The sequence below is a fragment of the Macrotis lagotis genome, chromosome X (assembly GCF_037893015.1).
Source record: "Macrotis lagotis isolate mMagLag1 chromosome X, bilby.v1.9.chrom.fasta, whole genome shotgun sequence".
Lineage (NCBI taxonomy): Eukaryota > Metazoa > Chordata > Mammalia > Peramelemorphia > Peramelidae > Macrotis > Macrotis lagotis.
The window spans coordinates 104,632,163-104,659,974 of record NC_133666.1 but is presented as its reverse complement, the minus strand read 5'-3'; the positions used below and the strand labels follow the sequence as shown (position 1 = coordinate 104,659,974).

Below are 27,812 nucleotides of genomic sequence, written 5' to 3'. Positions count from 1 at the left end.
ATATATATGTATATATATATATATATATATAATCTGCAAAGAGTGATACATCTGTTTCATTATTGTCTTTTCTAGCTCCTATTTCTTTCTTCTCTTATTGCTATAGCTAACATATGAAATACTATATGGAACAATAGTGGTGATATTTGGCATCTTTCCTTCAATTCTGAGGTTATTGGGAAGACTTCTAGCTTTTCCCCCATTACAAATAATAAAGGGCAACTCGGTAGCATGGTGAATACTGGCCTTGGAGTTAGGAGTATGGGAGTTTGAATCCAGTTTCAAACTCTTGATTATTGCTAGCTACTAGCTGTGTGACCTTGGGTAAATTACTTGATCCTGATTACGTTGCATTAAGGGTCATCTCTAGTTGTTCTGATTCATATCTGGCCATTGGACCCAGATACCTCTGGAGAAGAAAGTGAGACTGGTATCTTAGCACAACACCCCCCTAAATCAAATCTAATTCATGTGCTTGTCATGGTACTGCCTTCCTGATATCATAGTCTTTTACAAGAATGAAGGAGAGGGGCATCTAGGTGGTGCAGTGGATAGAGCACCTGCCCTGGAGTCAGGAGTAATTGAATTCAAAGTTGGCCTCAGACACTTAATAATTACCTCACTGTGTGGCCTTGGGCAAGCCACTTAACCCCATTGCCTTGCAAAAAAAAAAAAAAAAACTATTAAAAAAAAGAACGAAGGATAAAAATTGTTACAGAAAATGCTGGCTCATGATTTTAGATGTTGTCATTTCAAGGAAGACTACCTTTATTCTAATGGTATCTAGTGTTTTTTAATAAAAATCGATTGTCAGTGTTGATTGTTATAGTCATGTGATTTCTGCTGGTTTTGCTATTGATAGGACAAATGATATTGATAATTTTCCTAATATTGAACTTTGTATTCCTGGTATAAATCCCACCTGATCATAGTGTACAATCCTTGTAATATTTGCTGTCATCACCTTGTTAGCATTTTGTTCAAAATGTTTACATCAATATTCATTAGGGAAATTGGTCTATAAATTTCTTTCTCAGCTTTGGTTCTTGTTTAGGTATCAACACCATATTTATAACTTAAAAAGAATTTCTTTGCCTATTTTCCCAAATGGTTTATATAGTGGAACTAGTTTGAATTAATTTTTCTTTAAATGTTTGATAGAAATCATTCATGAAGTGCAGCTAGGTGGCATAGTGCACAAAACACCATCCTGGATTCAGAAGGATCTGAGTTGAAATTTGACCTCAGACCTTTGATACTTATTATTGCGTGACCTTGGACGAGTCACTTTACCCCATTACTTTGCAAAAATACACATAGGCAAAAAAAGAATTTACTTGTGATCCAGTTTGTGTGGATTTTTTTCTAGGGAGTTCAAATAATGACTTGTTCATTTTTTTTCCTAAGATGGGATTATTTAGCTATTCTATTTCCTGAACAGTTAGTTTAGGTAATTCATATTTTTTATAAATATTCATCAATTTTACTGATTGTCTAATTTATTGACATATAATTGAGCAAAATATTTACTAATTATTGCTTTAGTTTCTTTTTTGTTAATGAGGCTTTCACACTTTTCATTATTGATATTGAATTTTTGGTTTTCTTTACTTTTTCAATTTTTTTAGGATTTTTTTTTTGCAAGGCAATGGGGTTAAGTGGCTTGCCCAAGGCCACACAGATAGGTAATTATTAAGTGTCTGAGACTGGATTTGATTTCAGGTACTGCTGACTACAAGGCTGGTGCTTTATCCACTGTGCCACCTAGCTGTCTTCTTCTTTTTTTCTTAACCAAATTAACCAATTGCTTGTTTATCATTGATTTTTTTCATAGAACCATTTCCTATATTTATTAGTGCAATAGTTTTTTTTTTCACTTTCCATCTTAATGATCTAATCTTTGATTTTTCAGTATTTCCATTTTGGTTTCAATTTTGGATTTTATTCTTTTTTCAAGTTTTTTTTAGTTTCATCCCCATTCATTAATTTATTCTTTTTCCATTTTATTGATATCAGAATGTATAGTAATTACTGCCTAATACTTCTTTGATTGCATCCCATAAATTTTTGGTGTATTGTCTCTTTGTTGTCATTCTCTTTAATGAAATTATTGTTTCAGTAATTTATTGTTTGAGCTACTTATTCTTTAGGATTAGATCATTTAATTTCCCATCAGTTTATCTTCTATCTCTCTTCTGCCTTTTGTTGAATATAATTCTCACTGTATTATGATCTGAAACAAATACATTTAATATTTCTATTTTCTACATTCTATTTTGAGGGTTTTATGTTATGATTAGTTTTTGTGTTATGTGCCATGGCCTGCTGAGAAAAAAAAGGTGTATTATTTTCTGTTCCCATGTAGTTTTCATTAAAGTTCTATCATCTCTAACTTTTCTAATATTCTATTTGCCTCCTTAACTTTTTCCTTGTCAAATATTTTTCGGATTTCTTTAGTTTTGATAAGGTACAATTGAGGGCCTCCAGTAGTATAGTTTGCTATCTATTTCTTGTTGTAACTCATTTGACTGTTCCTTTAATATTCTGGTGCATATGTATTAAATATTGGTGCATATATATTAAATATTGATATTGGTTCATTGACTATGATACTTTATTGTAGTTTATTGCTTTTAATTAGATCTATTTTTTGCTTTAACTGAAGCATAGTGGATTCTGCTCCAACCCCTTACTTTTACTCTGTGTGTGTCTTTTGTTTAAACACGTTTCTTGTAAACAACATATATTGTAGAACAGTTTTTTAAATTTAAATTTAATCATTATGAATTTTACTATTTTTCCCCCTAATCTCTCCCTCCACCCCCAACAGTGTTTACATTTTTTCCATGGTATACATTGATTTAAGTTGAATATGATGAGAGAGAAATCATATCCTTAAGGAAAAAAAACTATAAGAGCAAAATTACCTAAGATGATTTTTTTTTAAATTAAAGGAAATAGTCTTTGATCTTTGTCTAAACTCCACAATTCTTTCTCTGGATACAGATGATATTTCCCATAGCAGATATCCCAAAATTGTGCCTAATTGTTGCACTGATGGAATGAGCAAATCCATTAAGTTTGGTAGCAGACAGTTTAACTTCATTGAATCCCTTATATTTTCTTTCCTTTTCCACCCAATTTATGGTTCTCTTCAGTCTTGATATAGTAAGTCAACTTTTGGTTTACATCTGTTCCTTTCTTTATGAAAACTTGAACTCCTTCCGTTTCTTTAAATGACCATTTCCCCCTTAATTTTGCTGGGAAAGTAATGCTTGGTTTTAGTCTAAATCCTTTTCTTTCAGAATGGCAAGTTCCATGACCTTTGATCCTTTAATGATGCAACTACCAAGACCTGTCTTTTTCTGATTATGGCTCCTTGATATTTGAATTGTTTCTTTCTGGCCAATAGTATCGTTTCCTTGACCTGATGATTTGGAAATTTGGCTATAATGTTCCTTGGAGTTTTTAATTTTAGGATCTCTTTTCTTTATCTTCCAATTTTAGTATGTGTGCTGCTAAAGTGAGCACTAGGATCTCTTTCCTGTTGTGATGGATGGAACCTTTCAGTTTTGTCCTCTGATTTCAGGATATTAGGTCAGTTTTCTTTGATAATTTCTTGAAGAATGCTATCCCAGCCCTCCTTTTGATTATGTCTTTCATATAATCCAATAATTCCAATACAGTGTCTTCTGGATATTATTTTAGAAGTCAGTTTTTTTTTCCAAGAGATAGCTAAATTTTCTACCATTTTTTCATTCTTTTGAAACTGTTGGAATTTTGATGTGTCATAGATTCAACTGCTCATTGATAAGGAGAGCTAATATAATAAAAATGATAATTCTACCAAAACTAAACTATCTGTTTAGTGCTCTACCAATCAAAATTCCATAAAATTATTTTAACGAGTTACAAAAAAATGTAAGTAAATTCATATGGAGAAATAAAAAGTCAAAAATTGTCAGTAGCTTAATGAAAAAAAATGCAAACGAAGGTGGCTTAGCACTACCTGACCTAAAATTATATTATAAGCATCAGTCATCAAAACTGTTTGGTATAGGCTAAGAAATAGAGTGGTGGAGCAGTGGAATAGACTAGGTGTAAAAACAGGAGAGGATTATAGCAATCTGCTGTTTGATAAAAACAAAGAGTCTGGCCATTGGGATAAAAACTCCCTCTTTGATAAAACTGCTGGGATAATTGGAAGTTAGTATGGAAGAAACTTAGATTAGACCAACACCTCACACCCTTTACCAAGATAAGATCCAAATGGTTACAGGACATAGACATAAAAAACAATACTATAAGCAAAGTAGAAGAACAAGGATTAGTCTACCTGTCAGATCTATGGAAAGGGAAACAGTTTATGACTAGAAAAGAGTTGGAAAACATCACTAAAATCCAATTAGATGATTTTGATTACATTAAATTAAAAAGCTTTTGCACAGATAAAACCAATGTAATCAAGAGCAAAAGAAAAGCAGTAAATTGAGGCACAATTTTTACAACTAATGATTCTAACAAAGGACTCATTTCTAAAATATATAGAGAACTGTGTCATATTTTTAAAACAAAAAGCCATTCCCCAATTGACAAATGGTCAAAGGATATGCAAAGGCAATTTACAGATGAGGAGATCAAAGTAATCCATAGCCATATGAAAAAATGCACGAAATCATTAATTATTAGAGAAATGCAAATTAAAGCTTCTCTGAGGTGCCACCTCACACCTCTCAGATTGGCCAGTATGACCAGGAAGGATAATGATCATTGTTGGAAGGGATGTGGGAAATCTGGGACACTATTACACTGTTGGTGTACCTGTAAATTCATCCAGCCCTTCTGGAGAGCTATTTGGAACTATGCCCAAAGGGCATAAAAATGTGCATACCCTTTGACCCAGCAATACCACTACTGGGTCTATACCCTGAAGAGATGAGGGAAAAGGGTAAAAATATTACTTGTAGAAAAATATTTATAGCAGCCCTGTTTGTTGTGGCAAAGAATTGGAAAACCAGTAAATGTCCTTCAATTGGGGAATGGCTTAGCAAACTGTGGTATATGTCTGTCATGGAACACTACTGTTCTATTAGAAACCAGGAGGGACGGGATTTCAGGGAAACCTGGAGGGATTTGCATGAACTGATGCTGAGTGAGATGAGCAGAACCAGAAAAACACTGTACACCCTAACAGCAACATGGGAGTGATGTTCAATCTTGAAGGACTTGCTCATTCCATCAGTGCAACAATTGGGAACAATTTTGGGCTGCCTGCAAAGGAGAGTACCATCTGTATCCAGATAAGGAGCTGTGGGGTTTGGGAAAAAGTACAAGGACTATTCCCTTTAATTTGGAAGAAAAACAGATATCTTATTGTCTGATCTTGTTACCTCTGAGAATTCTGTTCTCTTTAAGGATATGATTTCTCTCTCATCACACCCAATTTGGATCAAGGTAAAACATTGAAACAAAGTAAAGACTGACAGAGTGCTATCTGTGGTGTGCGGGTGGGGGAGGGAAGCAAAATTGGGGGAAAATTGTAAAACTCATATAATATCTTGAATAAAACAAAAGAATTTTCCTCAATTAAATTTTGTAGAATCTTTTCTGTTTGGCCAGTGGTATTCTTTAAGTAGTTATTTTCCTCAGTGGATATTTGTATCTCCTTTTTCATTTGGACTTGTCTACTTTTTAAGCAGTTTTCTTTTTTGTTTTTCTTCTACCTCTCGCATGATTTTAAAACCCCTTTTTAAGCTCTTCTCTGAATTCTTTCTGTGCTTAAGACCATTTCTAGTTTTCCTTTGGGGTTTATAGGTGTTTTGTCATTGTTGCCTTCTTCTGAATTTGTGTCTTGGCCTTTTCTATCATTCTCATAAGTTTCTATGATTGTATTCTTTTTGTCTTATTTTTTACTCATTGTTTGACTTTTTCCCTTTTTTAAAAATTTGAGGTTTGTTCCTAGGATGTAAGTGTCACTGTCTCAGGCTTCTTTTTCCAGTGACTACAGGTCCTGTCTGTTTACCTCATCTTATGTTGCTGTGTCCCTAGGGTCTATGGGGGAGCCTCATGTCTGGTACTCCACACTGAAGTGATGGAGTCGTAAATGAGCATAAAGGGTCTGGCAATTTACCTGCTGCTGAGCTGGGGTCATAATGCTTTTGTTTAGACCTAGTGATGAGATTCTGAATTCTTCTGGGGCTAAACTGAAGTACATGATGGTCTAACCAGTGGAGCATGCCTGTCTCCTCAGAGCTGTGCTGAAGCAGCTATGTAGTGGTTTTCAGAGTTGGAGTCTGCCATTTCCCCTAGCTTTGGTAAGGCTGTTGGGGAGTTTTGGTGTTGGTATTGGCTTGGTCCACTACATTGAGATTCAGGATCTCCTACTGGTTTGCTGCTGGCTTGCTAGGATACTTCCTGTCCTGGACTGTGCTCCCCTACTCTCCTTTATTGGAGTGAAATGAACCTTTCTATAGTTCCTCTGAATTTTCTGGTCTAAATACCATCTACACACTATTTCCAAATTTCTTCAGTCATCCCTAGTCTTTCTTTTGAGGTTTTACAACTCTTGAACTATCAAGAACTGCCTTTTTTACATTTTCAAATTGATTATACCATAAGCATCACAAGCTCAATATGTCTATAACTTTCTTCTTAAAAATCCACAGCTCTATTATTAAACTTCTTATTACTTTTTAAAAAACCTTTATTTTTCAATCAACAAATATCTGCTGTCCTAATTCCCCTTTCCCAATTGAGAATAAAAGAAAAACAAAATCTATTTTACATACACACACTCACACACACACATTCAAGCAAAAGAAATTCATGCTTTGCCTATGTACAAAAAATATTTGAATTATTTGCACTCTGAATCCTTCACTTCTCTATCAGGATGTAGGTAGTACATTTCATTATTGCTTCTCTGAAATTGCAGTTTGTCATTACACTACTAAAAATGTATAAGATTTTCAAAGTTGATTGTCATAATCTTTTTGAAATGCTATAAATTATTTTCTTACTTCTCTTCACTCCACTGTTCATCAGTTCATGTAGGACTTTCCATCTTTTTCTGAAATCATCTCACTCATCATTTCTTATAGCACAGTAATTTGTCACGTGCATAAGTGTGATGGAATACAATTGTGCTATAAGTAATACTGAAGGAGATGATTTCAGAGAAACTAGTGTATACATGTCTGTATGTATTAATGAATACATATATTAACTTGGTTATTGATTCCCCAAATTATAGTGTTTATCCATTCTCCAATTCCTACACATTTTAATTCTTCGTCACTTCAAAAAAGGTAAAGAGTTCTGTTCGTTATTTTTTTTTTTGCTTCGGATTAATTGCTCATTTAATCTACCTTCCTCTAATTTTCCTTTTCCCCTCCTCTTTTTTCTCCTATTTCCCAGTTGAGTGGGATGTATTTCTATACTCAACTCTGTGTGTGTCTCTGTGTGTGTTTCTGCATGTGTGTGTATGTGTATTTTTCTTCTCTGACTAATTCAGAGGAGAGTGAGTTTAAAGTGTCAGTTGTTCTATCTTATAATGCCCCAGTATGAGTCTGATATGAGTCTGGTTGTGCCCTTATTTGGGTTGAGGTCTCGCACTTGATTTATAGGTTTTTTTTAAGCAATTATCTTTTTTTATTATACAATTCTATGAACACAAAAAGAACAGAATACTCAATTTATTTACCTGTACATGTGAGCATAACGTTTTAGATACAGTTATTTAATATAATTCATACTGACTTTAATTTTACAGTTCATAACTATGTATAACCTTATTACAATAAGGGCAATTCAACGGGGAGTTTCACAGGCCAATCATGTTAGGTATTATCAGTACAATCACAAATCGTAGATCATGAATACATCTTCCCTGATCCTGTAAATTTAGTTTTCTTTATAATTTAAGCTCATTTGCAATTTTGGATGCAATGTTCTTAAATGCAATAGAAGTTCCAGATATTCTCTTGAAGCAAACCCCATTAAGTGACAAGCGAGGCAACATGCAGACTTCCATCTCCCACTGAACAAGACTATCTTGTCTGAGATCTCCGTGCACACAGAAAAGTAAAAACTTCTCTTTTTGTTCATACTCACAATTATTTGCATCTAACACTTTTTTGGATCTCTCTCATCATATCATTGGTGTCCATAGAACTAGTGGTCTTCATACTCCAAGTGAACTGCAAAGAACGTGGCTTAGAATGTTTACTATCCTCTTTTTCTCTTTCCTTTGGTTCCCCAGAAGTATTTCTGCAAACAAACTTGGAAGTTATTTTGCTTATTAAAGCAGTTGATGTCCCCCTTCTGGCATGTGAAAATGTCCCAGTTTCATGTGATGGTAATGTAGGTGGTGCATTATAATTAGCATTCTGTCCTTCTCGAAGCTGTTCTCCATGAAAAGTACTTCGACTTGAACTCCCATGAGGAAAACGGGTGCGGTCTGTTGTAGCACTAATACTTTGTAGCACTAATACTGTGAGCAGAAGGGGAAGCAGTAGGACCTCTCTGAGTTGTAGCAGGTCGACAGTCAGGTCCACCTTTGATGGTTGGAAACGTGACTTTTATAGGGTGGCCAGAGGCAGACACAGACTTCTGGTGTCGAGGGCGAGTCGACACTGCAGCAGAAGTGATGGCGGAGCCCGCAGAAGGGGTGCCACTTGCAGACATTTCTGTCAGACTGCTGTCTTTTCCATTCTGTATTGCAGAATAATGATCTGTTGTCCTTTTACAAACATATGTGTTTCTTCTTGTCATACCACTTCCAGGAAAGACATTCTTACTTGGCATAGAAGATTTTTTTCTTTCGGGTCCTACAAGAGGACTTGCTGTCACCTCTGCTTTGGATCCAACTACAGTGCTGCCAAGTATATGAGATACATCTTTGACCCATTCCTCTTTTTGCTCACTTTTCGCACTGTTTGCCTGAGCCCTTTTGGTGTATGACACTACGGCAGCATTTGATGGACCAACATGGTCACTGAAATGCCTCTGTTTATGATTTCCTGGTATACTCCTCTGGACCTTCAGATGAGCAGGAAATTGCATAGAACTGTTGTTTAGGTCATTGCTGGGGTGAGATCGCTGACACAAATACCACTGGACAAAGATTCACTTCCTTCAAATTCAGGTGGTTTTCTGCCCAGAAGTAGATAAGTAGCCATAACCTTATCATATTTGTGATTTATTAAGGATACATTTATTTCATCTCTTGAAAAACCCATTGTAACCATGATGTCTGTTCTTTTTGTGTCATTGAAATCTGGTTCTGGCTCAGTATATGGCTTTAGTTCTTCTTCATGACCAACATTTATCCATTGATCTTTCATTATTTGTTCCAAGCTACCTCTTTTTATAGGATTCAGTACTAATAATTTTTTCAGAAGATTTTCAGTCCGTAGACATATAGCATGGAATATGATACTTTCCTCTAGAGACTCGCTCCTGCAGTTCCTTTAGATTTTGACCATCAAATGGCAAAGATCCACTGACTAATGTATACAAAATGACACCAAGACTCCATACATCTACTTCAGGTCCATCATATTTTTTTCCTTGGAAAATTTCAGGAGCTGCATAGGGACGACTTCCACAAAATGTGTCTAATTTATTTCCAATTGTAAATTCATTACTTAAACCAATGTCAGCAATTTTAATGTTCATATCACCATCAAGAAGCAGGTTTTCTACTTTAAGATCACGGTGTACGATACACTTTTGATGACAATATTGTACTGCAGACACAATCTGTCTAAATTTTGCACGGGCCTCTTTCTCCTTCATTCTTCCATGGGCAACTAAGTAATCAAACAATTCACCCCCACTGGCATATTCCATGACTAAATACAGTGTCTTCTCTGTTTCAATAACTTCAAATAATTTTATGATATTGGGATGATTCAATATCTTCATTATTTGCACTTCTCGAAATAACTTTTGTAGACTGGTAGGATTCAGTGGAGTTTTACGTATTATTTTTACAGCAGCCTCTCTACCTGTAAGAATATGTCTTGCCAATTTCACTTTGGCATAATTTCCCATCCCTATTGTTTTAAGCAACTGATAATATCCAAAGTGAGGCTGTCCATCTGTAGCAGATGTAAGGAAATTTCTACATCGTGGTACGTTTTGTGGGCTACTTGATTTGGTAGGCTGGATGTGTGGTTCAGTGTATCCATCAACAGATGTATGATGTTCCGTGTCCCGCTGGTTCACGGTCGGCAACTGTGTCCGGGCAGACATCTTGTGCGGGCGCGGCGGCCGCCGCGGGGTCGCTCGGGGTCTCGGAGGCCGGGCCGAGGAGGGGCGGGCCGGGCCGGAGGGGGGGCAGCGGGGCGGCCCGCAGTGCGCGGCCCGGGCCGGAGGACGAAGGAGGACGAGGATGAGGAGGACGAGATGCAGATGGGCGGCTGGGCGGGAGGCGTGAGCTAAGCGGGGCGGCCCGCAATTCGCGGCCCGGGCGGGAAGACTAGGACTAGGAGTAGGAAGAGGACGAGGAGGAGGACGATGACCAGGAGGAGGACCAGGAGGAGGACGAGGAGCCGCTTCCTGCAGCGCCGCAGAGGAGGAGGAGGAGGGGGCCGGGGCGAGATGCAGACGGGCGCCTGGGCTGGGGCGTCCGCTCCCGCTACGCTCGCCGGGTCGTGGCAGCGGGGGAAGGCAGTGCCTCGATCGCCACAGAAGGGGCGGGTCTGGACCTCGGGGGACGCTTCGAGGAGAGGCCGGGAGCAGCTCAGGGTCAGCGCGTCTGGCCGCCGCCGCCGCCACTGCGGGTCCTTCCCTCGTTCCCCGGGCAGCGCGTCCCGCGTCCTTCGCTCGTTCCCCGGGCAGCGCGCGTTCTCCAACAGGCATTCTGCCACCGCCGCCGGGTGGGCGGGTCGATTTATAGGTTCTTTCTGAAAGTTTTAATACTCCTAGTACAGGGGATTCCTCTTCAATTCTAACTCAATTCAGCATTACCCCTCATCATTTGGTCTAGTAAATTTTCTAGATCTATTTGAATAAAATTGCTTTTTTCTTGTTTGTTTGTTTTGGATTTTTTTTTTACATAGGAGACTTTCTGCTATTATGTCATCATGGTTCTGTTCCCTTTCTTAATATTATTGAAGGCACCACATCTTCTAGCCACTCAAGTTTACAAGCTCTTTATTATTATTATTATTATTCTTAGCAGTCCACATACCCAGTTAAGTTCCACATCTCATCATACATTTCCGTATGAATTTTCCTTGTATTACTTCACTTTTTCTTTAATCATGCAAATATGAACTTTGTTCAGGTCCTCATCAACTATTTCCTAAAAAAATAACTTTTTAATTGAACTTCCTCTCTCAAGTTTTTCCTCATTGCTATCTATCCAATACATAGCTTACAAAGTAATTTTTCTTAAGTGTGTGTCTTATTGTGTCAAACTCCAATGATTCACTCAAGTCTTCTATTTGACATTCTGTGCTCTTCACAATCCTGAGCTCTGTCTATCTTTCCATTATTTTTAGACATTAATTGTCTTGGCACAATTCAAAATCCGAACTCCTACTATTATTGTTCTCATTTGGCCTTCCATTTCCTATCTTTATGATGTTGCCTTGACTGCCTACCATGCTGGGAATGCTCTCCATCCTGACCTCTTATTCTTAGAATCCTTGATTTCCTTTAAGAGTTCAAGAGCCACCTTCCTGTGTTAGAGGAGTCTCTTTTACTGGTCCTCCTGGTAGTGCCTTTCCTTCTAAGGCTATCTTACATTACCTTATTTTGTTCTTATATACACTATTTCTCACTTATTCAACATTTGTTTTTAGTACATTCAGCTGACAATAATTACTACTCTGAAATTTCTTTCCATCTTCTATGTATATATCTTGTGCATCTAGTTATTTGAATGTTGTTTCTTTATTAGAATGTAAGTTTCTTGAGGACAAGGAGTGATTTTTCCTTGTTATTCCTTCAGTGCTCAATACAGTTCCTGGCACAAATTAAGCATTTGGTAAATGTTTGTAATTGAATTTTTAGAAATTTAATTCAAGTATATCTGTTTGTAATTAATTTAAAAAAATCTAATACAAATATATTTTTGGTGGGCAAAAATATCAGAATAGAATGTGGAAAAAAATGAGGAAAAATGGTAACTATAAGTACTGCAAATAAGGTCAATACATCTGAAGAAATTTTATTTTAAAGTTTTGATGACCAAACTGAATTCTTTCATGGTCAAGTTTGGTTTAACAGTATGTGTCTTAAAATTAGACACAAAACTCCTGAAATGTCTGCTCCAGAAGAGGCAGAAAACTGGGCTTTAGCATTAGAATGAAAAAAAAAAAAAACACTAGCTTTGTTATTCTTTCCAGTAATCAACTTGCCTTCAGTATGGCTCAGAAAAAGCAGTAAAATCCAAGGCTATTGGGAATGTGGACTTTGGGCATTTTTACACAAAAAAATCTATTTGGGTGATGAGATTTTTTTTCAATGTAGTCTAATGAAGTCTTATGCTTAATTATTTTAAGAAATCCAAGAGAGATAGTCTAATATGAGAGAAAACATAAAAATCAAACAGATGTTTGGAAAACAATTTGTCGTGATATGTTAGTATCAATCAACAGATTGATATATATGCCCATAGAATAATTAGCATTAAAATTAAAATTAATATTCTTATCCAATGCACAAGAATGGGACATTTTGACTGAATTTACTTTAAGAGTTTATAAAAATCTTGATGACAATGTCTGGAGAGGGCACTTTTAAAAAGAGACAACTTGCTTCAGCTTTCTGAAATGGTACCATGGTCAAATTGCATTTCTTTTACAGAAAAAAAAAGAATCAGTAATCTTTGAACATAGTGATCATGTAGTTTAGGCGATTTCTTTCACAGAGAGTATATATGTATATACACTTATCTACAACATACAACTTTAAGTTTTTAAGAGAATAAAAAAAGAACCCCACCCATTTTTCCATCCTTTAAAAAAATATCTCTGACATCTTATTATACGCTCATTATGATATGCCTTAAATTGTGAAGCTCTAAACCTGGCAACATCAAGGAAATTTGTAAGGAAAGTATAACATTTATGGATATGAAAATATATAGTGGAATATCCCTGTACCCCATGGTTCTGAAGTGTTTTATCTAAAATCTTTTCCTGCCAGATTGTTGGGATTTTTGCCTACTTTGTGTCAAGTCCCTTCTGGACTCCCTCAGTCTTGGAGGGGTGGGAGACAATGATGACAGGGGAGACAAGGTTGACTTCAGATACACATGGTCCATCAGTTTCTCCAAGTACTCTGTTTATTCACCAGAATACAAGTACTTAACTATCCTTTCCAGACCCTAATCCACTCCCACTAGTAAAACACAGTTCTGATGCTCAAAGGCACCAGGTGATGATAATTTACAGTATTCTTAGATACACAAACATACAGCAGTCCCTAAGAACTGTGAGTGAACAGAAAACAGACATCTGTTCTAGAAATGAAAATTTATTTTTGTTGTAAATTTTAAACATCATTTAAAACATTTAAACAAAAATAGAAAGAGGATGAAGTGTCTGAGGCTGGTTTTGAACTCAGGTACTCCTGATTCCAGGGTGGGTGCTCTATCTATGGGGCCACCTAGCCACCCCTTTCTTTTTAAGTAGACTATAAGATTGACTTCTTGTTTCCAAAACTCTCCTGTTAGCCTGGTCTTCCTTCTTGTTTTCTTTCTATTCTTTTTTCTATATGTAAAAAAAAAAGAAAAGATGACACGTTGATAATTTCAGTATATTTATTTATTTATTTGCTTTATTATCACCCCTTATCATCATATTCCTCCATTTCCCATTGGAAAGAAAAGGAAAATCAAAGTATTTAAACAAATATATAGTCAACTAAAGCTAATTTTCTTAATGGCCATGTCAAACAATATGTGCCCCATTCTGTGTCTTTTTTAAAAAAAATTATTTATTTAGAATTGTACAATTTCCCCCCCTAATCTTTCTTCCCTCCACCCATGCCCCACAGAAGGCAGTCTGTTAGTCTTTACATTGTTTCCATGGTATGCAGTTGAATGTGATGGGAGAGAAAATATAATCTTTAGGAAAACAAATAAAGTATAAGAGATTGCAAAATTACATAGGAAGATAATGTTTTTTTTTAATTAAAAGTAATAGTTTTTGGTCTCTGTTCAAACTCTACAATTCTTTCTCTGGATACAGATGGTATTCTCCATTGCAGAAATAACAAAATTGTGCCTGATTGTTGCTCTGATGGAATTAGCAAGTCCATTAAGGTTGATTATCACCCCCATGTTGCTGTTAGGGTGTACAATGTTCTTCTGGTTCTGCTCATCTCACTCAGTTCATGCAAATCCTTCCAGGCTTCCCTGAATTCCCATCCCTCCTGGTTTCTAATAGAACAATAGTGTTCCATGACTTACATATACCACAGTTTATTAAGCCATTCCCCATTTGATGGACTTTCACTCAATTTCCAATTCTTTGCCACCGTAAACAGGAATTGCTATGAAAATTTTTGAACAAGTGATGTTTTTACCCTTTTTTCATCATCTCTTCAGGGTATGGACCCAGTAGTGGTATTACTGGATCAAAAGGCATGCACATTCATAATTCATTCCAAGGTGCTCTCCAGAAAGTTTTGATGAGTTCACAGCTCCACCAACAATGTGTTAATGTCCCAGATTTGTCACATTGCTTCCAACATTGATCAATGTCCTTTCTGGTCATGTTGACCAGTCTGAGAGATGCTATTGCAGGGATGCTTTAATTTGCATTTAATTTGCATTTCGCTAATAAGTAATGATTTAGAGCAATTTTCATATGATTATGTATTGCTTTGATTTCCCCATCTGTAAATTTTCTTTGCATATCCTTTAACCTTTTGTCCATTGGGGAATGGCTCATTTTTATTTTTTAAAATTTGACTCAATTCTCTGTATATTTTAGAAATGAGTAAATTGTCAGAAAGTACTAGTCATAAAAATTGCTTCCCAGTTTACTACATTTCTTTTGATCTAGGTTACAGTGGTTTTGTCTGCAAAAGCTTTTTAATTTAATGTAGTCGAAATTATATAGTTTGTTTTTAATGATGTTCTCCATCTTTTCCTTAGTCATTAACTCTTTCCCTTTCCATAGATCTGACAATTAAACTGTTCCTTGATCTCCTAGTTTGCTTACAATATTGTTTTTTATGTCTTAATCTATACATTTTGATTTTATCTTGGTATAGGGTGTGAGGTGTTGGTCTAATCCAATTTTCTTCCATATTAACTTCCAGTTTTCCCAACAGTTTTTATCGAAGACAGAGTTTTTATCCTAATAACTGGACTCTTGGTTTTATACTGTGTTTTAAGTCTATTATTTCTTTGTCAAGAAGGGAATAGTAACAGCAACTTGGAGGTGATGTTCAACCTTAATTGGCATGCTCATTCCATCATTGCAACAATCAGACACAATTTCATGGTATCTGCAATGGAAAAAACCATCTGTATCCAGAGAAAGAATTGCGGAGTTTGAATAGAGACCAAAGACTATCTTTAATTTTTTTTAAAAAGCAAAAACCATTATCTTGTTATGTGATTTTGCTATTTCTTATACTTTATTTTTCTTTAAGGATATGATTTTTCTCACATCACATTCAACCTAGAATGATGTGTACCATGGAAACATTGTAAAGAGTAATATACTAGTGGGCGGCTAGGTGGCATAGTGGATAAAGCACCAGCCTTGGAGTCAGGAGTACCTGGGTTCAAATCTGGCTTCAGACACTTAATAATTACCTAGCTGTGTGGCCTTGGGCAAGCCACTTAACCCCATTTACCTTTCAAAAACCTAAAAAAAAAAGATTAATATACTGCCTTCTGTGGGGTGTGGGGGGAGGGAAGCAGATTAGGGGAAAAATTATGTAATTCAAAATAAATAAAAACTCTCTTATATGATGCAGAAAATATTTATATTCTTTTGCTTTTCCACCTGGCAGACATCATATATTGTTTAATGTTAGTCCTTCGTTTTCAAAGAAGACCATTGCATCAAGGGAGCTGATAGCATGACAAGCTTATTAATTGTATTTGAATGAGGGGTGCTGTGCTAAGTTACCAGCTTTACTTTCTCTTCCAATGCCATTTGTGTCCATTAAAGTGATATGAATCAGGACCACTGGAGATTGTCCTGGATGGGAGGAAATCAGGATTAAGTGACTTGCACAAGGTCACATAGCTAGTAAGAGTCAAGTGTCTGAGGCCTGATTTGTATTCCAATTCTTCTGACTTCAGGGACTGTGTTTTATCCACTGCACTACCTAGATGCCCAGATGTCATTTAACTGCAGTTTCTATAATAATTTGTTCAATTCCCCTTTTTATATTTCATATATCTTTCCATGAGACTTATCTAAAATGGATGTGGAAGTCTCTTGTTACTTCAGTGTTTCCTTTTCAAATTGTTTGGCAAAGTATTTGAAGAGTGAATTTACTATTGAATTCTTTCATTATCTGTTTCCTTTCAACACAAAATAATTTCCATTTATCTCTCTTATTTTTGAATGTTTGCTTTTGCTTTACCAGTTATATTGCTAATGATTTCTGATATTTTGGTATTAACTTGTTTTTTCATACCCAATCTTTATTTTGCATTTGTATTTGCTTTTTTAAAAAAATATTTATTACTAATTCATCTATAACTTTGGTGATTTACTGAAATGCTTAATACTTTCTCATTTAAATTTTTTTTTAGGTTTTGCAAGGCAAATGAGATTAAGTGACTTGCCCAAGGCCGCACAGCTAGGTAATTATTATATGTCTGTGACTAGATTTGAACCCAGGGTACTCCTGACTCCAAGGCCGGTGCTTTATCCACTATGCCACCTAGCCGCCCTCTCATTTAAAATTATAAATTACATTTATGTTTTTGTCTGTATCCAATTTTTTTCAAGTTCTGATTTTTTTTTACTCTTCTGCTGTAAATATAGTTTTATATTCCTTTTGTTATTTTAATTTTCATGATGACCCTGTTCCCACTGTGGCTCACTTTCTCTCATTGCTTATCCACTCCGTATTTGTTATGTCTTTCCCTTTTGGTTATAATTTAACAGTAACTTGTTCTTACATCTTTTGATGTGATTATATATTTCTTTCCTCTTTTTTCTCTGTGAAGTAGATTTTGCTTCTCACTTTAACTTAATCCTTTTCATTAGCTTTAAAAATTTTATTTTTGTCACCATTTCCAAAAAAGATTTTCCTGCTCCCTTTATTCATCTTCTTAGTATACCTCCTCTGAAATAATTACTGATTCATGACTGCTATATTTATCTGAATTTCCCTTTTTGTTTTGTATTTTTAATGTGATCAATTTAATATGTGTTCTAAAATTTCCACTTAGGTTTTTAAATTCTTCCTCCTCCTCCTCCTCCTCCTCCTCCTCTTCCTCCTTCTTCTTCTTATTTGCCATTGGTTTGTATGGCTTACTTCACAGATTCTACTTCCCTTGTGTCTTCCTAAAAGAACAATGCAGAATCAGAGAGTCCCCATGGTAGGGACTCTCTTCCAGTAATCTATTGCCTTTCTTAATGACCTTTTCCTCCTCTACATTTCTCTGGAAATTTTCTTCCTGTGTTCATGCTCTCCTGCTCCTCCAGATACCATTTGCCCCCAGGGATTCAAATTTCTTCTTTTCAAATAGTTTTAAAGCACCAAATCACTCTGACATGATCTAGTGTAAGGTTCTAATGTCCCTTCAATGACCAACTCTTTTCACTCATAGGAGAAATCATAAGTTTTCCCAGTTCCATCTATAATGTCAGATCTCTTTCCTTCCCTTTGTTTTCAATGCCCTCCACATCCTCTTCACTCACTCTCCTGCAGTCTCTTCTCTTTCTAACACTATCTTCCCCTCATCGGCAACTCTAGATTTGAACCTAGTGCAGCAATATTTTTCTCCATCTACTTGTTCCCCTTTTACCCTTCCAGTGTTCTAATATGATCTTACAAAAGTAGATAATAGATTTGGTCCATAAAGCTCCTTCACTACATCTTTGCTGTTACTTCTATCAGATTCCCACCCTCATCCATCTCTTATTGTGTCTATTTAGAAAGCTATTTCTTACTGGTTTTTCTGTTGTCATTGTATTGCTTTTGTTAATCTTGTCTGTTCCATTTATTCACTTCTTCATTTCCATTATTTGATTTATTAGTGAAGAAAATAATTATTCAATTCTGGTTTTAGTTTTCAAAAAATGTTTCAAATTCTTTTTTATTGAATATCAATCTTTTATCTGTTATAATTAGGCTCAGATTTTTAAGATAGGTCATTTAGGCCACATTCTGTGGTCCAATCTTTCCTTTCTCTTTTTCCTTTTATTTATTATATGGTCAGTACCAATAAGTGTTTTTAATTTAGTATTTTATTTTTCCCCAGTTATAAGTAAAAACAAATTTTACATTCCTTTTTAAAATGCTGAGTTTCAAATTCCCTCTCTTACTCCTGTCCCCCTCCCCTTACTGAGAAATCATGCAATTTGATGATGGTTAATAATGTGTAGTGATGCACACCATTTCCAAAAGAGAAATATTTTGAAAGAAAATATAGAACCTCTTCAAAAAAAAAGGAAACCTCAAGACAAATAAAGTAAGGGTAGCTAGATGGAGCAGTGGATAGAGCACTGGCACTGAGTTCAAATTTGGCCTCATACACTTAATTATCTAGCTGTGTGACCTCTTGGGCAAGTCACTTAACCTGCAAAAAGAAAAGCGAAAGAAAAATAAAGTTTATTTATATATATATATATATATTCATATGTATGTATGAATATTAGCAAGGAATCCCAAACCTAAGAATTAATTTAGCTAGTTGTTTAGGATATAGAGTTTACAAGAAATTCAGGTTAGAAATAATTAGTTCTTTCATGCTTAAATCTCATTACAGCAACTCATGACCATTTTAGTATAGCAGTGACAACACTTATGTGTTTAACTATGCTAATTATAGAAATTTGTTATGAAAAATAAATAAAGACAGGGTTATAATATCAAGACAGTTCCTTTAAGGGCATGGTTTGATAAAAGTAAAGCAGGAGAAAATTCTTTACCTCTGTTTGATTTCAGATAAGAGCCGACAATCAATTATAGTAAAGTTCCACATTATTTACAGTATATCTGTCCATCATAACCAGCTTTAGGATTAGGCAGATAGGAAAATTTTCTTTTCAGAAAAGAAACAGTAAAATGGAAAATAAGGAGAGAAGAGGGTTCAGTCTTCCTCCAAGCAAAGTTGTCTCCTCAACCTTCCTAAGCACAAATACTTGGAGCAGTTCTTAGGCTGTACTTTCCAGGGGCAGTACATATAATTTTCCTTGAATGGTAAACTATTGCCTTAATGACAAATCAGGCAACTATATGTGAAGTAAAAAAAAAACCAAAGATTTTTACCTGAAATGATAGTATTTCAGAAATGGGAAAAATTTCAGTATTCACAACTTAGAACTAGGCTGATTGTTTTTTCTTCTCATGTTGCAAAAAGAGTTAACAATAAGTGCATAGAAGCACATATAAGGTCTTTTCTTATTTATCTTTTCTTGTTTAAATTCCTCTCAGAGCAATTTAGAACTTTACATTTTGGAACTTTATATATCAGTGAGTCAGATAATTATCTTTTCTAATTCCTCTCAGAAGAATTTAGAATTTAGCAATTTAGAATTTCACATTTTGGAGCTTTGCCCATCAGTGAACATGATAACTATTTTAAAAACCCAGATAAATCACAGACTAAGAGATATCTTTATTGCCTATTTGTAAGGCAAAATAAAATCTTTAAATCTAAGATCTTCTGTTACTCAAAACTTCTATACATACAATTTATTAATAGAGACAACTTCATAATTTTCATAAGTAATGGCCAAATCTATCAGATAAAACTCACTCTCTGTTCCAAGTAAACTTATAAATTCTTTAGAACTTGATGACTTATTGTTACCGTGTTCAAGTAGAGGATCTTAGATATGGACAAATTAAGAGATCTGTTGTAATCCCCCCCGCCCTAGACATTAAATTATTTTTACAATCATCTATCTTGATACAACATATGACCAATTACTTTGTTTTGATACTTTATTACTACATTTTAACAATTTTAACAAATTTTACAATTTAAATTTAATGATTTTAGTAATTTACAATCTGAAAATATCCAGATCAAAAGAGAAATTATTTGTCTAATTATAAAATTGTAATAACCTCCAGATAGAATTTTTCTTATTAGTAGTATTTCTTATACAATGATTTCCTAAAATTCATCATATAAGAAAAATTAGAATCCTGTCAATAATATGGATAATATTATGAATTTTTGAAATATAACATAAAACGTTTTAGGAGAACTAAGCCTTTATCCAACATTTTCTGAAGGTAAATTTCAACTGTTTGCAAGTCACCTGATTTTAGAAAAATCATGAAATTATCTCCCCTCTCAAAGGTCACTCAGTTTAAGGAATATCACAAAACTGTCCTCTCTTTCAGCTCAGTATCTCCCAATGTTCTCCATCAGTAAGAGATCAATCATCTTTATCCTTCTAAATTCTGGTTTTTCCTGTTCTTTACTTCCCCACCTTGTTTATTAACTGTATGGAAATCAAGCTTCTGGACCATTGAACCTCATTTGTTTTGCAACCACATGTATTGATAAATAAAATATTTGGTTGGATGAAACTGGGTTTCTTTTTCCTTCTAAAGTAGTTCTGGCAGATATAAAGGGGACTGAGATTAGAATTATGTGATGACAAACTTTCTCCAAAGGACCACTCTAGACTCTTGGGTGAGATTTCTATTGATGAACTTCCTTGACAAAGGATCTTCTATCCTTGGACATTCACGTCATCCAAACTATATTAGCCTTTTTCTTTCTGCAAGAATTTATAGTATTTTTTTTGATTGATAGTCAAAGGATATGAACAAGCAGTTTTTCCAGTGAAAAAACCAAAATGATTTATAATCATATAAAAATGCTCTAAATCATTGTTGATTAGAGAATTGCAGATAAAAAAAAACCTTGATATCATTTTACAACTATCAGATTGACTAAAATGAGAGAAGGGAAAATGGACAACTATTGTGGAATTGCCCTTTTTCAGAGTAATATGGATTTATACTTAAAGGAGTACACCTATATCCTTTGACCCAGCAATACTACTACTGCTGGATCTATTTCCAAAACTAGTTGGGGGGGGGAAGGAAAAAAACTTATTTTTTCTATGTTACACATGGCTTGTAAATATTTAATCCAGAATGACTAAAATCCCTTTAATTAAGACAACTTAATAAAAGGACTTCCTCTGTCTAAAGGAAATAGGGCGCGGAATCCTGAAAATGCTAGTTCTTATATACACTTTGAAAGGCTTGTACCTCCCCATTTGTACCAATCATTAGCTGGGGTCATAAACGAATTGATACATCTAGTCCCATATGTTTTGCCCCCCCCAACCACAGGGGAGGTAATAGTAATCTCCTTTCCCCTGCAGACCCTATGTTAACTCAGAACTAGATAGGGCAGACCTGACCTAATCTTAGTTTTGATCAGATTGAGGCTAAATCTTTTGTCTTACACTCACATACCTGCCCATGGGCACCAATACAGGTAGATCCTAGTCTTTGTAATGTAAACTCACAATTTCCTTTCACATTCTTGTGGAAGTCAAACACCTCCATATTCCCCACAATTCCCCCATTTTCTTTTTTTAAATAAGAATTAAAAAAGAAAAAAGATGGTTCCCATCTTATTAGTGATTTCTTTCTTAAATCACATTCCCTGTTATTGACATGACTACTGACTTTTTCTATCAAGATTTTCACTTCCTCATTATCAGAGACATGGTCTCATCCTATTTTCCAAGTTTGTGTGGGAGCATATGCCTACTTTCTGTGTCCCTGATTATTTCCTTTACTATTTGCTTATTGTCATCCATCTTTAGACAGATAATTGATAGATTCAAATTATCATAAACTCCTACTTTTTAGTAGATAAATCTATTACAAATCTTGTCTCTCTTGTTTGCATGGATTAGTCAGCCAAAAAGTTCAAGGCCCTTGCTGTCTTATTGGTAATTGTTTCCACTATAGCTTAGAATCTAATAAGGATATAAATTGGGGTTCCATAGCCCTAACTCCCATCCTGTGCCCAGGTAGCAGGCCCATAAGTCTGGAAAGTAACTCTATGACCAACTGTTGGCAGATTGGTGTATGCAGTGGCTATCACAATTTTCTTTAGCTTAATGTATCCTGACAAGAGATCGAGGTACCATCATTACATCTCACATGAGTCTCAGTCCTACCTCTGTGAGCAGTCCAGAATATATGTATCCTGCTTCCAGACATAAGTCCACAGATATTTACTAGTCCTCAGGAAAATGTCCTGTCCAGACTGGTATAGAAGATAGTCACCCTGAATTGGCTCAGTCATATGCCACTCACTGTTGTTTATCTGCTCTGAATCAGAATCCTGTGCCACAATGCACCTCTTACTAGAAACTGAGAATCTAGGCCGGACTCAGGGCCACTGGCACCTAAGGCCAGTTTTGGACCAACACAAGTTCAACAGTTAGTCACACCAAAGGGCTGGGTAGTGATTTCTGTCAGCTGCATTTTCCTCCCCCTATTACTAATACCCTGTTCTCTCATTCAGAGATAGGATATATAGATTCATGCAGGATATGATCATACCACCCAATAATCTCGACCCTGTTTTCTCTCAGTGGAGTACATCATCACCTTGCCCCTCTTCCTCCTTTCCATCAAAACCTTCATCCCTTGATTGGTACTTTTAAGGAAAGGGTAGGGGTAACATAGTTAGAGAATCATGGAGAAGTTACAGGTTTCAAAAGGGGAAGATCCCTTGACTAAACAATGTACACATAGGAGAGAGATGATGGGAATGATTTGGTCCAGTGTCTCCTTCTCACTTCTTTTTTCCCCTGTAAACATCTGATGTCCTTTTGCATCTTTTGATTCTGTTAGAAGAAGTTCTTTCCAGCTCAGGTGACTTGTTGAGACCTTGTCTTCTGGTAAGGAAACTGCTAAATATTTTACTCAGACCAAAACATGATTTCATCACAAGACAAGATTCTATAGCTTATCGCAATTTATATTTTGCATTACTCATTGTCATGTTGAAATACATCGTTCACTTTAACACAATAACTTCCATAAGTATTTCATTACATGAGTGAACTCACTGAGAATTACCATATTAACTTAACATTGTAACATATACATTTGACAATCATCTTAGTATAAAGAGTATTCAACATATGACTTAAAAATAAAAAAATTTAATCTTATTCATTTGTTCATTAAAATAAATGTCTCAAACATTCTTAGCCAAAGTGAATTTTTTCTTCTCAAAACATTCCCAAATATAACATAGATTTTTTCCTGATTACTTATTTGACTCACAATCTTTTCTTTAAACTAGACCTTGAAACTATAATTATTCTAAAAATTTCCTATTCTTCTTATCTAAATATCCCCTCCTATATAAAAATTAAGGAATCTTCCTATCTGAACATGTAGCTGACAGCAGGTACCAGAGTCTCAATTTAAACTACTGATTATTAAATGCAATTAACCTAAAATTTCATTATCTGATTTTCTTCCAGTGCCTAAATATAAAGATCCAGAATATCAAAGGAAAATTCCTTTATAGGTATATTTTTTGAATGTCTGTGTCCAGGTCAGAGGTCATGTGGGTAGTTAAATGTCTTAGGCCAGATTTATTCGACCAGGTGAAACATTATCCAAATGTCATATTTGGGGAAATCAAGTCAAACGGGTCCAAACTCAGACCACATTGAAAAACTTTCAACTCTATAATCCTATCACTTATAATATTCAATTCATTGGCCTTCTTGACTCCAGGAATACATTGACCTAGTAACATTTTATTTTTTCTGACCATCCTGGTATCTTTATAGAAAGAAAAATTGATTAAGTCCCATGATCTAAAATAGTAATTTTACCTAATTAAAACTTCAAGTGAGTCCAGTTAACTAAATTCCTTTCATAGTCTTGGTCCCAAATAATGAATCCCCTACCTAAAGCTCTTGAGTGTCTTTCCTGGGTCCTTGTTAAAACCAGGAATTCTATCACTGGCCCTATATGCCTCATCTGCTACCACATACTCGAGGCCTCTGATCTCTTTCTATCTCCATATAAAGATGGTATATCTGAGTCCCCTTTTCTAGAGACCCCCCCCCTTCTAGTTTGTATTTTACAACAAATAAACACCTCAGGTGGTGAAGTGGATAGAGCACTGACCCTGGAGTCAGGAGGATCTGAATTCAAATCCGACCTCAGACACTTAATAATTACATAGCCCAGCAAGTTAGTACATTACCCTGGGCAAGTCACTTAACTCCATTGTCTTACAAAAAACAAAACAAAACAAAAAAAAACCCAAATAAACACCTCCTTTGCCTAGGAGATTGTTATGTGAGAATTTAGGAGATGATACACATCAGTTAAATATTGTCACAGAAGAATCTCAAATTGTCTTTCTTGTGTTTATCTTCCTCATATTACATAGGTGCTTTTACTTCAAAGCAAACAAGTACAGTTTTGGGATATATAACCACAATAATTCCAATTTACATAACTAGAAAATTTCTATACATAAAGTTGTTTAACTACTAGCCTTGATTAACATACAAATCATTACTTTGAGTTCTTTCAAACCATTAGAGTGAGATTGCTTTAAACTTCCCCACATATATTATTAGTTCCAGTATAACAAAGCAGCAGTATGAATATCATATGAAGTATTAGATTGTACAAATCTTTCCATTATTACATTATACATGAACTCAAAGATCTATGCCAAGTTCATTACAGAATTTAAAATTTTGACAATCCCAGAGTCATAATTTTTGTTACTTCCCTTATTACCTCTTCAAACAGTCACTTAACCCCATTGCCTTGCAAAAACTAAAAAGAAAAGAATATCACATAACTAATAAACTCATCTTACTCATCAATAAGTTACCTTACAGTGGGACCACACAATTGCTATTTGTTTCCTCATCTTTCAGAGCCCCCCACATCAACTGTCTGCAGTAGCAATGGGAGAAGAGCACAATCTTGACTATTTTAAAATTAAACATAATTAACATCAAACATAAGATTCTTATGCTGACATCCTATTCTCTCAGAACAATAGCAAAGTGAATATCCTAATTTTTTTTACATTCTTTTCTTCCAAGCTTCTCTACCCAGATCCTCCAAGAATCCAGTCTCAGACATATGATTCATTTTAAACCCCAGGGCAATTCTTATTTATGCCAATGGCAAAGGACTAAATCATTAGAATTTAGAAATTAGTTTGCCTATCAACTATACAATTTTAACTTCCCAATATTTTAGTTTGATAAAAGCTTTAGAGTACCTTGTACAGTGAAATCCAGCACTCACATTCCAAAACTCAATCCAAAATAATAAAATTATCATCAGTATTAGGCTTTACATTAAAATGAATTAGTGAGGTAATAAACCCTCTTCATGAATGCCCTTCATAAAACTCTTTCCTCTCCTGTTTTCTTTTTCCCCTAAAAAATCAATTAAATATATCTGATAACATAATTATATAGTATTCAGTATCATAGACTCCCAAGTTTCTTCACATACAATTAATAACATAATTATATTTTTTCTTAGTAGCCAATACCTTTTTTTCCATAAATTCAAAGATGTTGAAATAAAGCTCAAGATCCCAAACTAATCCTATAATCTAGGTTATTTAATTCCTCCTAGTCAGTACAAATTTTATTAGAATGGAATACTAATACCCCCTCTTAAAATCCTCAGAGTGATTCCCAAAGTTGTAGATCAGAAATTGTTAATTTTAACTATAGAAATAGGGTCAGGAGAACAGAACTTTTAGGCCATGTGACCAGAGCAGAGGCATTCATTAAACATTATTTCCTTCCAATGAACTTATCTCCTAACCCCTATATTAAAAAATATTTTCTTCCTTTCTGGACCACATCACACCAGTGGTACTCTCTTCCCCTTTAAAGCAAAGCACTTGAAATTTTCCTCTCCCCCTTCAAAACTCCTTGGCTCAATTCCTCCCCCATAGTCTAAAACTTTAGCTGGTCCCCTGACCCAGAAATACAACAAGATTAGGGACTAACCCAGTCAATTTAGAATGCAGAACACATGAACACACACCTGTGGGACCACATACATACATTCACACACACTTATGCACCACACTGGATCCAATCAGCTTTCTTCCTTCCGCCTTCTGGCTCCTGACCATGAAATTCCCTTGCCCTCCAAGTGCTTCAGCAACCTTCCCTATGGTGGGCTCTGGTTTTGGGGAAATTCCTGAAGAGGTACCACAAATCTCCCTCTCCCTTGGGGCACCCTATTATTCTCCAATCCTCTGACTTCTCCTTCGGGATAGATTTCCGTCCTAGAGGACTTCTCAGTCAGCCAAGGTGGTTGTTGCCACCACCCCACCATCCTGGAGATAACCCCTTACAGGGTAATATTTTAATCACATGGCTCTAAACCCAAGCCAGTCTTCCCAGGAATCTTTGAGCTATTTCCCCCTCAGAGAAGGTCAAGAAAATTAACCAAAGGTTTATTTATTTTGTTGCATTTTTTTCATAAAATCTACTCTTCATTTTATATACTAATTCAATAGGTTTTTTCCCTTTCAATTTTATTAATCTCTCCTTGAATTTTAAGGATTTCTAAATATGTATTTAACCGGAGATTTTAATTTATTTTGGTTTTTTTAGCTTTTTAAAGTTTCATGTCCAATAATTGATCTCTTCTTTCTCCATTTTATTCATATATTTACTTAGAGGCATAAAATTTTCCCTAAGAACTTCTTTGGCTGTATCTTATAAATGGTATACTATCTCCTCAGTGTCATCCTCGTGAATGAAATTCTTGATTCTGTAATTTTTTTTGTTTGACCCACTCACATTTTTGGGATGAAGTTATTTGATTTCCAATGAATTTTTAGTATATTTTTCCATGGCCCTTTGATATGTATAATTTATAATACATCATGATCTGAAAAGGATACATTTATTATTTCTGCCCTTCTACATTTGATTGTCAAGTTTGTTTGCCCTATTTAATACATGGTCAATTTTTGTGTAGGTGACATATACTACTGTACAATGTATTCCTTTCTATCCCCTTTCAATTTTTTCTAGGGTCCTATCATATCTAAGTTTCTGGTAACTTCTTTCACTTCCTTGTTGTTTATTTTGTGGTTAAATTTATCTCATTCCTGAGAGGGGAAGATTAAGGTCCCCTACAAGTATAATATTTCTTTCTATATCTTCCTGTAACTCACTTAACTTCTAAGAATTTGGATGCTATATCACTTGGTGTATATATATTTGGCATAGATATTACTTTATTTTCTATGCTGCCTTTTAGCAAGATGTAGTCACCTTCCTTATCCCATTTAAATAGTCCTATTTTTGCTTTTCTCTTTTTCTGAAATCAGGATTGCCACCTATGCTGCTTTTTTTTACTGCATAGTTTATTTTGTTCCAGTTTTTTACTCTTACTCTGTTTTTATCTCTCTACTTCATATGTGTTTCTTAAAGGAAATATTGTAGGATTCATTTTTTTAATCTGCCATCTGCTTCCATTTTCTTGGGAGTGGGGTTCATCCCATTCACATTCACCATTATGATTATAAATTCTGTATTTCCTTCAGCCCAACTTCCCCATTGATACATTTCTCTTTCTTTTCTCCATATACCTCACCAACAGTATTTTATTTTTGATCACCTTCC

The 27,812-nt window shown here is 35.2% G+C and overlaps 1 protein-coding gene, 1 long non-coding RNA gene and 1 pseudogene across 3 annotated transcripts in view; 2 read left to right on the top strand and 1 right to left on the bottom strand.

Moving 5' to 3' along the window:
- Positions 1-27,812, top strand: part of LOC141500978 (serine palmitoyltransferase 1) — a 524,715-nt gene that overhangs the window by 373,993 nt on the left and 122,910 nt on the right. The gene's annotated exons all lie outside the window — the stretch shown is intronic.
- The window catches only part of LOC141502554 (uncharacterized), a 118,443-nt gene that overhangs the window by 9,213 nt on the left and 81,418 nt on the right, over positions 1-27,812 (top strand). The window lies entirely within an intron of this gene.
- Positions 7,710-10,257, bottom strand: LOC141497047 (serine/threonine-protein kinase MARK1 pseudogene; annotated as a pseudogene).